The sequence below is a fragment of the Silurus meridionalis genome, chromosome 18, assembly GCF_014805685.1.
Source record: "Silurus meridionalis isolate SWU-2019-XX chromosome 18, ASM1480568v1, whole genome shotgun sequence".
In the NCBI taxonomy this organism is placed as follows: domain Eukaryota; kingdom Metazoa; phylum Chordata; class Actinopteri; order Siluriformes; family Siluridae; genus Silurus; species Silurus meridionalis.
This window is the reverse complement of record NC_060901.1, coordinates 132,630-142,629: the sequence shown is the minus strand read 5'-3', so window position 1 is coordinate 142,629 and position 10,000 is coordinate 132,630. Positions and strand designations below refer to the sequence as shown.

The window sequence follows — 10,000 nt, the reverse complement described above, 5'->3', positions numbered from 1 at the left end:
GAAATGAAACACACACACTGCAAATACGTTTGTTTATTGCTTTGTGTGGACTGAGATTTTTGACATGTACCATGTCATTTTGCATCGTGTCATCAAATCCACAGTGTACAAACTGCCACTTCAGTCCACTTGAAATAGCTTGAAATCTCTGTGTTTTGGTGTAGAGGATGAAGCTGAGAATTATGATGACGCCATTACAGCTGATCAGAAGTCAGTTCTACTGACAGGTATGATAAGAATGTGAGCGTATTTCATCCACAAGCATCCAAATGATCATTAATGACCTTCATGTGGATTGAATAGCTTTTATCTCTCCATTCTGACAGAGGACGTGTGTGAGAACTATGATGATGCAGTTACTGCTGAAACAAACCCAAACATCATCACAGGTCAGTTTTTTTCTGCAAATATACAAAAGGAAAGAAAAGCTGATGAGGGAACCACTGTTTCTAGCTGCTATGAAATAAGTGAGAAAAGGAAGGAACTTGTTTTTCTGAAGAACTACAACATCATCTGTAACTATAAATGGATCAAAATGAGCACATTGAATTGTTTCCTGTGTGGAAAAAGTGTAATTGTTGGTAAATTGGTATAAGAGGAATAAAAGACTTGGGGACGTGCAGTTAAAGTGAAATGATCAACGTTAGTGTGGTAACAGTAACTCAGCTTCATCACACCACCCTGTAACTCAGTATTTTACTATAACAGCAACACACACAGTCATTTATTACTTCTTCATTTCTTTCTTCACTACACACTCCAGAAGATGAAGATGAAGATGATGATGATGATGTGATCAGTGAGGAACAGGATGTAGGAGAGACAGGAAGTAAGTGAGGTGTTTATTCTGCTAATGTACATGAGTGTAAAAGCAGTGAAGTTAAAGCGAGACTTTATTCTAGACCATATATAATATAAAGATCAGCTTTGTGTTTTATAATCTCCATTCTGTCATTGAACAAGTGCAGCCATATTTATGAAACAGTTTAGAGAAGTTCTAGATTTCTGTCTCATTTCCTTCTCCATCTTCTACACATGTCCTGTGTTTATATGAAGAAAGCTGAATTGATAAAGATCCTTTTTTACACATGATGAAAAATCTTCTTAAACACGTTCCTACACGGTGCCTCATTGACTGGATTCTGAAGGTGTTCCATCACAATGACTACAATCCAAACCATCTATTCAAGAGCTCAATGTATTTCTTTTCCAGAATGTGATGAGGTGGAGGAGAAATCTCAGAAAAACAGGGACCATGTGACTGAGACACGCCACCAAAGGCCTTTTCTCAGGAAATTACATTTCAACTTTTACAAAGACAAAAAATGATTTGATTCTACTTCCAATAATGTCATGTTTTCTGAATGGTGTTGATTCTCCCCCTAGTTATTAGTAAATAGAGTAGTGAGAGTTCAATCCCCTTTCATATGACTTCATGCAAAATCTCCAGCTTTTCCTTTCCTACACTTTTAATGCTATAAGTCAACTTCAATATCACTGTCACACCACAACTCATTTATCACAACAATTCTTTCATCAAAACTGCTCTGATTTTCATCTTCATGTTTTCCATTCATCAACTTCTTATTCAGTGTGTTTAGAAATGTGTTAGTGACTAGAAACCACTTCACAACTAACAAAAAGCTTTTTATTCCTTAAAACTATACTTTTTTATTCAGTTCAAACAAAGACACATTTACATTTCTGTTCAATTCTGTGTTTTAACTCCAAACTATAGAAATTAATTGAATTCCAGAATTCCTTTATGAAATATTCACACTCTGACATGCTAATTAGATTAGCCTGCTATATTGCAGTGTTTATTCGCTAGCTGGATATGCTGCAAGTCAGATCTAGTAGATGTCATTAGTGTAAATATAGAAACAGTTTTATAAAGTTTTCTCAGATTTACATTGGAGTTCCTCAGGTTTCATTCAGGATTCTCTCGTTTCTTTTCTTCTTCTCAGGACTTTGTTTTATAATCTCAGCTTTAATTCAATATTCTCACTTTTGAAATGAGTGAATGAAGGTTCATTTTAATATTAAATCCTATTAAACTATAGATTCAGGATTCGAGATGTTATTTGTCACAACCACAGTACAAGCAAATATACAACAAATAAGATTTTTAGCTTTCAGAATGAGAAAAGTTTATATTTTATATTTTTCATGCTTTAATTTGCTGTTTTCATATTCTGTAACAATCATCTATTTTTATACATTGAATGAAATAAAAGTGCTTTGATTATTTTCACTAGAATGTGATGATGTGTGTTTGAGTTGAGTGAGTGGATCTTGTAGTGATGAATCTGTGCTTAATGTCCTTCTAGAACATCTCAGGCAGTAACAAAGAAAATATTTATCTACTGATTCGGATGTTGTGAGTTCAAAACCCAGCAGCAACATGAGCTCAACCCTGAACAATTCAGATCTACACACACACACACACACACACACACACAGTAAAGTTAACATGTCTTAAGTCATGATCACTCACTAATTTTATTGAGAGTAAATGTAATCGGGTTTAAGTTACTATCACAGCAGGGCTTCATTTGCTGTCACGTGCTCAGAGCGAGTATTTTCTAACGAACCCTAAAAGCAATCAGATCTGCGCATGTGCTGTAGAAGTCATTGGACGTCTCGCGCCGTGCCGACATTTTCACAATTCGAGGATCTCTTCATGTAAAGGTAAATTATCAAACAAATAATAACTGTGTGTGGATTTGTTCGTTCTACTTGTGTTATAGCTCTAACTATCATTTGTTTCATAATAACTTATCTAACAAACACTGCACAAGTGGAGCACTCTTCAGAGAGGAGAAGAGAAAGACTTCTCCTCTGTGTGGTAAACACTGACTGTAAGAGTGGATGATTTTGAGTAACTGATGATCTTCCAACCGTCTTGGTGAGTTTTTTCTCTTAGAAATGTATTAAACTATTACTAAGCTAACACCGCTAATGCGGTCGCTAAGCCAGCGCTAGGCTAACGTGGTGTTAATACCTTTTTCTCTTTTTCTGTTGACCACTACGCTGATTTTTGTTAAACATAGCGGGAAAATAAGACTTTTTGTATGATGTAAACTGAGAGAGATCCACAGAGCGAAGGTTAATGTTAAAATGTTTACCCTCTGGAGTCTGAGGGGGTTTTGACCCTTGAGAGATTTTGCTCTTACATTTGGGTCTTTTTAGTTGCTTTTAAAATATTTTATTGACAAAAGACTTATTACACTGAATTCAGCACAAACTGGGCTACCATAATATGTAAACAGCTTATATGTGTGTGTGTGTAAAATAAGGTTTGTGTGTGATTTTGAAAAGCAAAAACCTCACTGAAATAAGGCCACAAAAACTACACACTTTAAGCTGTCTAAAGATATATTTTTATTTCCGTGTGTCAGCTATTGGCCGAGTTTCAGCGCTTTTGATGACGTGTTTCTAAGCGAATCAGGCGACAGATGGCGCAGCCTGAATATTTTATTCATTTAAAAAAATACAACATTTTGTTTATATAGTGAGCATACACAAATAAAAGTAGACCCTTTTCAGATTTAAATGATGTATTACTTTGACATGTTTGATTAAATATGACCGAGCAGTTTCAGCTCTTTTTACTGGCGTCTGAACAAAAAGCACGTTTGGGCGCCGGCGGTGATTCAGACTCCAGAGGGTTAAACTCATCCTGAAACACTTGAAACACGCGGTGCCTCAGAATCTTCACTTGTGTTTAAAATAACCTACTGCAGATGCAGTGGACCTGTAAAGCAGTACAGATTAAAGAGAAGAGTTTTTAGGCTTGGCTTCATGGTGGGTTGAACACTTGTGTGATTATGAGTTGTGCTGGCAGTCAGTGGGGCAGAGTCTCTCACAGTCACTCATTTTTCTGATCTAAATGATCCTTTCCCCTTCTCCTCCTATCAAATAAAGGACAATGTGTATGTGATACTGAAGCGTTATATATTATACTGAATGATTGCATGTGAAATTGGCACTAAAGTCATGTCTGCTCTTTATAGGACCATGGGAAGCTTTAAACTAAGAGTTGTTGTAAATGAACAGGATATACATAAAGTCTCACTAGATGGAAGACCAGAAACAGTTGAAGAACTTAAGATAATAGTTAAAGAAAAATGCAAACTTGAGGATGATTTTTCTCTCATGTATGAATATCCTGACTTTGATAATTCCCTCTGCAACCTTGATGATGTACAAGATTTGCCTACAAAAGCTACTGTCAAGGTCCTACCATTGGTGACGCTGACACTGATACCTACCTCTACCCCCAGTCTATCTGAAGTCTCCTCAGATGATTTAGAGTTTCTGTTGACACCAAGCTCATCAACAAGACAAGGGCGATGGCCAGAATCTTTTGACATTCCAAATTTCCCAGTTGATGTGGAATTCCGAATGAGACGGGCAAATCTTCTGTTTTTACGAGACCGTACTTACCTGAATGTGCCAAGAGACATGAAGCATGGTATTTTGGAGAAACTTGCTGAGGAGATCTACAAATTTAATGCCTATCCAAATGAAGAACAATTCTGTTATGTGGCATTAGCACTCATAAAAAAACATCCCTGTCTGAGGGAACCAGGCTCACCAGATGGGTGCTCTGGCTGGAAGAACAGCTTGATGTACAAAATGGGAAACTATCGCACTAAACTGAGAAAAGCTGGATGTGCAGAGGTTGCAATAAACACAGGGATAAAGTGGCATCAAAAGGCCTCAAAAGACCAAAAAGGAATGAGGTGAATTACTTACCTAACCTACCTGAGGGCCAGAATGAAGATGGACTAAATGCTGAAAGAAAGCTCCTGGTTGAAGAAATGGAAAAACGGAACCCCAGTGGAACTGTTATTGTTTCAAAGATGGATCAGACCTTCTCACTGCGGAGACGGGAGATTGTGGAGACCGAACCTCTAGTGAAAACCCTGAAGGAGCGGTGGCCTGCCCTTTTTCAGAAAGACAAGTAAGAACTGACACAGATAATTTTTGTTTACACCAATAATAAATGCCAGTCTAGTCACATGTTTTAGTGTATTTGCTGTGCATTGCAGGTATATGCAGAGTTCAACAGGATTGCCACCACAAATCTAGAAAAACGATTTTTTTGATGCGTTGGACTGCTTCACACCACGCTTCATCCATATCTTCAAGTCCAAGAAAGGAAGTGTTGGAGAAAAATAGCTGAAATTGTGCAGCAGGTTGATTCAGGCGTCGTCTTCTAAAGTGTTCTTAATGTCATTTTTGTTAAACGAGCATAAATACTGTATTTTAAGAAATGGCAACTTGCAGTAGTGTTAAAACACAAGGTTCTTTGTCCCTGATAAACTGTGTACTAGATTTTCTCTCCACTGAAAAAAAACATTTAGATAAAACTCTTTTCATGTACACTTTTGTGTTCATATTGTAACGTTGAATATTGTATTATCCTGAACTTAATTTGTTCTTTCCATTAGAAGCCAGATGTGACAGCACTACATCCCTTGTTCTCAGAGGCCTCCCAATACTACTTGGTGACGATCCGAGTAACTTCTACAACTCTGCCTTTGTAAGTTCTTACAGTTCCAGACAAATAAGAATATGGAATATGTCCCTGTGAGTTCAGTACTAGAAGGGAGCACAGTGGTGCATTGGGTAGTTCTGGTCACTCACAGCAAGAATGAACTGGGTTCAATCCAGCTAGCTGACATGTGTGGAAGATTGCAGCAGGAATATTTTTATGTACAGTAAAAATGATCCATGGCCCATGTGTTGATGCAGGAAAATGCAGGTTTGTGTAAAATCATTCCACTGTTTGTTTTGTCATGGTCAGGCTGTTAGATCTGTCTGTTCCAACAGGCAGGTCACACCAGAACAAAACAGGTGATAATCACAGCAGTCAGGTGATGCTTCTGAGGAATGCTGCAGATGACAGCCAGAAGGTAAAAAGTAACACATTTGTCAAACAAAAAGAAACTGTGAAATTAATGATAAACTAATGAAGAAGACTTGAAGGCTGTGTATGCAGGACAGAGAGATAAAGTTTCACTGTTGTAATGGAGTTTTTGTGTCATACAGGATTTAAACGATGATGAGGGCTGGGCACAGGTGACTGTTGGCTTGCTGACTGTTATCAGCAAAGATGCACCGGTGTTTCCAAGTCATCTCCACTTAAACCCTCAAGCATTTTGCCTTTTGTTTGGTCTGTCTTATGCTCTCCACCTTGAATACCCAAGGGCCGTGAGAAACACGTTAAACTTCATCCAGAGAGTGATGCTTAGGCTGGGAGAGAACAACCCCCCCCCCAAGACTCCAAACTGTAAAAAATCTCGTGTTGAGTAAGTGAAATAAATGAAGAGTTAGTTGAAGAGTAGAAGTAGTGCTGGTTGATATTGTGGCCATTGTTAAGTCATTATTGCACTACTTTAAAATTATTTTTAGTTTTTGTTATTATTGTGTTGAAAGCAAAAAACACTCGCTGCAGATACAAAGAGGTTTTTAAATGCCTTATGCTCAGACTATTCTGTTCATATAATTTATATTTAACAATTATTCTTGCAATCCTGCTGCACACACAGCACTTTGTAACTGCAGGTGAAAGGTGACAGTGGGTTCGGTTAAAAGCATCACCGAAAGTGCATTTGATTGACTGAGTGATGGTTATGGCTATTAATGGTTTGGCACTATGTTGCTTCTGTGTATGTGTCAGGATTCCCCTGCCACGCCCCTCGGCCGCTGTCAGAGATGCACCCTGCCATGCCTTCCTCGGCCGCTGTCAGAGATGCACCCTGCCACGCCCCCCTCAGTAGCTCTCACGGTGCCTCATTATCCCGTGCCTGCCCGATCACCGACAGCTGTGACTCGTTAGGATTCAGACTATATAGACTCACGTTCTCGAGTCACAGGCTGTCGGTTCTTGTATTGTCATGCTGGTGATATCTGTGGCTGCTCGACCGCCAGCATTCCCCGCTGGTTTTGTATCCTGGTTCTGTTCCTTCTGGATTGCTCTTAGCCGCTGCCGTTTACTTTCGTTTCGGACTCTAAGTTTAGTTTTTGGATTACTCGTCTCGAGCGGATATTTCTTGTTTGTTTTCTCGTCTCGGCAGCAGTGAGTGTTTGTTTGTTGAACTGTTTGGTTTGAATAAAGACAATGCTCGAGTTATTTCCGCTTCCGCGTCGTCAGCCTGACAGTATGAGAGCAGTGCCAGTTGCTGTTGTCTGCTAAGTGATTATGGCACTTCTTTAAAACAAAAGTTTTTATTTTACTTTAGTTACAGGCCACATTCCTGACTGTTTTAAGAGATGCAAATGTTTTAAAGCTGTGGTGTGAAAATTAAAGGGTTGAGAAATAAAGCTGTTATAACAGTATTGGGATTGTGTGCTGTGTATTTTTACTTTATACCATTACTCCACTGTATAGGTATAAATTATAGTGCGTCAGCAGGCATTTGTTCATGTTTTAGATACAGACATTCCTACAAAGTAGACCTTCACTACATGTCTAATTATTTATTACCAAATGTAATGTTTTACTGAATGTTATTATTTAAAGCTAAAACTAGGCCTTTATTTACTGTTGCATTAAAAGGGATATATTATAGTGCAGTTTGCATGCTTTTATGAAGTAAATCTGACTGATCTTAAAGTACATAAAACTAAAAAATCTCATATACAGGAAATTAGTGTCACATGATGATTAAGGAACGTGTCTGCAGCTTGGATATTGAGTTGTTGGCTGTGGGACTGCAATCATATTATCTGACCAGGGAGTTTTCACATTTTATTGTTGTAGCAGTGTACATTCCCCCCTCAGCCCAACAAAACATCAGCATGTGACCTCACTCAATGACAGTGTCATTAAAAAGCTGCAAACCAAACACCCTTTTGCCCCAGCGTGTATACTGTTAATGAAATAATCCTGATTTTTTTTCATTTGATCTCAGTCCTAGCTGCTTCTCCTCCTTCAGTGTGAGTTCTATTTCACACTTTGGAAACAGGTTTACCAGAAACCCATCAGAAAAAACTGCACTGTAAAAATTCAAACTTGCAAATTGTTAACTCAGTTTAAAATGCTAAATTAGGTGGACATCATTTTGAGCACAGTGTTGAGTTTACTCATAAATAAAGATTTAACTGCATGTTTACTACTATTTTGTCCAATAAAAATAAACAATTAAGTTGGGAAAACGTAACATTTTGATTTCTTCATTCAAGCGTTTCACTTCCTGTCATTGCGCATGCGCAGTCTGTTTCCCTAGCATTGTGCACAGGGTTTCCCCTCATCAACTACATTTTAGAAGGGGCTGAATGTTCTCTGATTCAGGTAAGCTTTCTTTAAGATTTATTCTCGAAAATGACCTAAATATATTACACAATTCTTCTTCTTCTTCTTTCGGCTGCTCCCATTAGGGGGCGCCACAGCGAATCATTCGTCTCCATCCCCCCTGTCCTCTACATCTGCCTCTTTCACACCAACTACCTGCATGTCTTCCCTCACCACATCCATGAACCTCCTCCTTGGCCTTCCTCTTTTCCTCCTACCTGGTGGCTCCATCCTCAGCATTCTTCTACCAATATAATTCATGTCCCTTCTCTGCACATGTCCAAACCATCTCAATCTCGCCTCCCTCACCTTGTCCCTTGTCCCTCACCTTGTCACCAAAACATCCTACATGCGCTGTCCCTCTAATACACTCATTTCTAATCTTGTCCATCCTCGTCACTCCCAACGAAAACCTTAACATCTTCAGCTCTGCTACCTCCAGCTCCACCTCCTGTCTTTTACTCAATGCCGCTGTCTCTAATCCATACAACATCTCAGGTCTCACCACAGTCCTATAAACTTTCCCTTTCACTCTCACAGATACTCTTCTATCACAAATCACTCCTGCTATCACTCTTCTCCACCCACTCCACCCTGCCTGCACTCTTTTCTTCACTTCTCTAACACACTCTCCATTACTTTGCACTGTTCACCCCAGGTACCTGAACTCCTCCACCTTCTCCACCTCTTCTCCTGCAACCGCAACACTCCACTGCCCTCCCTCTCATTCACACATGTACTCTGTCTTACTCCTACTGACTTTCATTCCCCTTCTCTCCAGCGTGTACCTCCACCTCTCCAGGCTCTTCTCAACCTGCTCACTACTCTCACCACAAATCACAATATCATCCACAAACATCATAGTCCAGGAGACTCCTGTCTGACCTCGTCCTTCAACCTGTCCATCACCACTGCAAACAGGAAAGGGCTCAGGGCCGATCCTTGATGTAGTCCGTTTGTATTCAGATCTAACAGCATATGCAAACTTCTTTGTGAGAAGAATCACTTACACTCTCTAATCAGACTGACGACATAAATGAGGTTGGAATGAACACAGAAGTGAAGTCGAAGTAGATTCTAAATAAAACTCACCAACATGCATGAGGTTGTTCATCATTAGCATAGATCACTTTCTAAATGTGTAAGATCAGTGGAAAGATCTCTCACACATTTTGTGTATGACGATCCTCCATACACAAAGCTTCTGTGTCTAAACTGCAATTTGTACAACAGGTAAAATTTTGGGGCATCTGATATCAGAACAAAAAAAAATAAAAGCAGACGAGGCAAAATATTCCTGTGCCCAAGACCAAGGAACAGCTCATGTATTTCCTAGGAATGTGTTTGCAGGAATTTTCAAGACTGGAAACGTTCCATGGAAATTATCAGGAATATTTAGTATTAACAGGAATGAATGGAAAAAGTTGGAATTTACAAAATTGCAAATTATCCTATAACAGGAACTTAAATGTACTTAAAAATAACTTTGTTTGATAATCAACCAGATTGAATGCAGTTTCAGTTGAATTTCTACCTGCACATTCATCAATCACATGCACACAGCACACTTACTGCAGGGTCCTGAGACCGTATCCCTACATGCACTGTGTTTTCTTCATGTAAACAATGAGTCACGCCTCAAAAGGTTAAAACCACTGCCTTATGGGTAATAAAAGACCAATAATCAGGATCTCT

General features: G+C 39.0%; 1 pseudogene; it reads left to right on the top strand.

Annotated features, from left to right (window-relative positions):
- Nucleotides 1-757, top strand: part of LOC124401077 — a 9,121-nt pseudogene extending 8,364 nt beyond the window's left edge.
- The last annotated feature ends 9,243 nt before the right edge of the window (nt 758-10,000 follow it).